The following is a 3,383-nucleotide window of genomic DNA, read 5'->3' on the forward strand; positions in this document are numbered from 1 at the left end:
TGCGATTTTTGCTATTACATTTCTGAAATTTTTAAATGTTAAAAGGTTGTAACTCGAAATATTGTAAGCTGGCGGATCACCGAGATCATGAGTACAAGTTCGCGCACGAAATAACGAATGAAACGCGCGACGGCCTGTGCGGTTAGTTCCGGGTCACACAGCGAGTTCGGCTGCTAGCTGGTCCCGTTTTTCAACGCGATGAAAGTGATCGGTGATCGGCAAGCAACGTTCGGATTCGGTGCGGCTCTGTCGCCGGCCATAATAACGAGACAGTTGTTGGTTCAACGTTTACGCGTTTACAATTACGCGTTCTCGGTGTACATGATTATTTGTTCTTGTTGTACACCAATGAGCTGAGCTACTGAGTTCCCTATCTATCTATCTATCTATCTATCCATTGGTGGCGCGAACGCCCGATTCGGGCTATGGCCGCTTGTATCGAGACCCTCCAGCTGTCTCGGCCTACTGCCCTGCCTCTCCAGTCTGCTACACCGAGCAGGTCCTCGCTGGCCTTACGGACGCTGTCCTCCCATCGGGCTCTTGGCTTACCGACTGGTCTCCTGCCATGTACCGTTCCCAATAGCGTTTTCTTTGGTAGCCTTGTTTCGTTCATCCGTATAATGTGGCCCGCCCATTGCAATTTTTGTTTCTTTATCATGGTGGAGACCTCTGGGTCATCGAACACTGCATAGATTTCACTATTATGCCTGATCCTCCAGTGCTCTCCATCCTGGGACTGGGCCTAGTATCCTTCTGAGGATCTTTCTCTCAAAGGCATTAATTTTGTTTTCTTGGGACTGGGTTAGGCCCCTGAGTTCCCTATCACTTATCCTATTTGCTGTAAAGCAGGCTCTTAGTTAGGCAGACCTACTTTGGACTAGCGACAGTGGCAGTAAAGGAACTGAAAATACTAAGATTCTTCGCAAAATTTTGCGATGTAAATTTGACAAATTGAATTTTTCATCACCAAAATACAAACTATCTTTGAAAGTATCACTATCTTTGCACGGCGCAGCATAAACAATACAAAATAATTGATAAAATCAAAGACATCCTCACAGAACGGCACTTTCCGTTACGAAAAGTTGACGGAAACTCGATTGTCAAATTCGAGTCTCCGTTTGAAAACCATAATGCCGTGACAACTCGATTGATCGAGTGAACAAGTTCATCCAGTTTGCGTTTGAGCGCCCAGTGAACAATTTTGAGTGCCCGAGGTACCCCTCGGCCTGAGGAAGGGATGAGGAAGGCTGAAACCGAACCCCCTCTGCCTGCGACGAGGAAGAGAAAAGACGGGCAGGCGGGCTCGTGAGGGTCCGCTCGTGGGCAGCGGCGGAAAAGAGCGGAGGAAACCACGAGAGGAGGGAGTTCCACGCGCGAGCTTGTGGGTTTGAATTACCTGGAGAGGAAGGGTGCCAGAGCCGAAAGGCAATACGAACGCGAGCTTGTGGGTTTCATTTACCTGGGGAGGGAAGGGTGCCAGAGCCAACAGGCGAAGCGAACGGACGAGGGAAAGGGAAAGGAATAGTAAAAAAGAGACAGAGCGACACAGACCCGACACACAGCGTGTGTGGCATTCGGAAATTTTTACAAGTCCAAGTGCATGGTCAGGTAGGAAGGGGAGCGAAAAAATGACACTTGAAAACACATGAACGCATCCATTCTGCGCGTCGTTTGTGTTTTCGCTAACAGGGCTTAAATTTACTTTGGTTTTAACGCTGCTATCGTCAACCTGTGTTTATTAAACAAAAATTGGTGCTGTGTATCGTGATAGTGGAATCCTCCAATAAATACAGTTGGAAGAGCGGCAGTTTTAAGCGACGTGTGAATAAGCGCTACGAAGAACTGCGAAAAAAACTGTTCGGCGTCGATCAAGGCACCAACAAAAGTGACAGTGCACCGGGTCCTAGCAACCGTCCACATCTAATTGATGTGTCCCGGTTGCAGGATACCGTTCACAATGAAAGTGAAGAAAGTGACAGTGAAGATAGATTTATACATAGATATTTAACATTTTATTCTTTTTAATTCTTTTTAGAAGGAGGCCTCACTCTGTCGTTCAGAGCGGGGTTTTACGATTGCACGTAAGAATTCAAATTCGTATGTAAGTAAAGTAAATCATCATTAAGTAAGTAAGTAAGTAAATCATCACATGAATCAAAGCATCATAAAGTTTCAGGAACATTTCATACCTTAATCTATCGTACCTAACCTAATACTGCATTGAAATCAGAACTAATTAATTGTTTGTTCCGTCTCACAGCTCTCATCAAAACTGTTTTAAAAAAGTCTTCCGTGCCCTTAATTGTAAAAGAAGGATCGTACTGCCAAACACAACAGTAGAATAGGTTCACCGTCCTTCTATATCTTTTAAATGCTGGTTTCTTTTCATTCTCATGGTTGGCGTGGCCGGACCAAGAAAAGTGTGTAAGGAATTCCCTCGTAAAAAAATGGTCGACTATTTGGAAACACACATCTCGGCCGTTTTCCTGTGTTCCTGTGAGCGGTTTGTATTGTGTGGTTTTATACTTGAACTGAGTGATAAAGTTTTCATCACTGGCCTTGTTTTCAAATTCATCCAATTTTTCAACCGTACTAATTGGACTAAACACGCTTTGGTGACTCATTAAAATTAACTCCATTTTAGCTTCCAAGACCACTAGTCTACCGTCAATGTTACGAATTGTCTCCAGTATCTGTGTGAGCCGGTGCAGCACCCTTTCCGAGACATTGTGTTCCATCATGCTTGATCCTGATACACAGAATAGAGGTAAGTTTGTTGGACAATCTAACAGACGACAGCAATTCTACTTACGATAGCTTTTAGTGATACAGTAAACTAATGTTGAAAACTTAGCTCAATAATGTTATTGTTGAGAAAGTTTGCAAATCCAAAAATTCTAACAAAACTTTATATTTTCTTCTCTTCCCAAGTGAAATGCTTCCAAGAATCGCCTACGCACCAAACTACGCTTCGAACAGAAACCCGGCTGGAGCCACCGAGCAAAACAAAAACAATGTGTACGTCACATCGCGATGCAACTACCCTCCACCAACGCACTTCACACCCACCAACGCAGCATCGCGCTAGGAATGCACGAATAGGTGGGGAAGAGAGAGTCGGCAAGCGAGCGAAAGAGACACAATAAACCGAATCCGAACCTACACGGAGAGTATTTTTATTTTGAGAACGAACTGAGAGAGGAATAGGGGAGAAAGAAAATAGAGTACGAAGGAAAGAGAGGGGACACATAGAAAAGAGGGAGAGAGAACGCTCGAGAGAATTTATATCGACGGCGCGCGCCTTGGGCCCTTCGGCGGCTAAACAACGGTTTAGAACAATTTGCTCAAGAAAATATACATAGGACCGTTGCCGAAGCGAT

At 44.7% G+C, this 3,383-nt stretch overlaps 1 long non-coding RNA gene across 2 annotated transcripts; it reads left to right on the top strand.

Moving 5' to 3' along the window:
- The first annotated feature begins 1,550 nt into the window (after positions 1–1,550).
- Positions 1,551–3,138, top strand: LOC128276441 (uncharacterized). 2 transcript variants are annotated; one of them, XR_008269371.1, is made up of 4 exons: positions 1,551–2,104; positions 2,264–2,506; positions 2,648–2,770; positions 2,935–3,138. It is a non-coding gene; the product is annotated as an uncharacterized LOC128276441 (long non-coding RNA). The 2 variants fall into 2 exon arrangements; XR_008269370.1 differs by having other exon boundaries at positions 1,552–2,506.
- The last annotated feature ends 245 nt before the right edge of the window (positions 3,139–3,383 follow it).

This window comes from Anopheles cruzii, unplaced genomic scaffold, assembly GCF_943734635.1.
Source record: "Anopheles cruzii unplaced genomic scaffold, idAnoCruzAS_RS32_06 scaffold01202_ctg1, whole genome shotgun sequence".
NCBI classification, from domain to species: domain Eukaryota; kingdom Metazoa; phylum Arthropoda; class Insecta; order Diptera; family Culicidae; genus Anopheles; species Anopheles cruzii.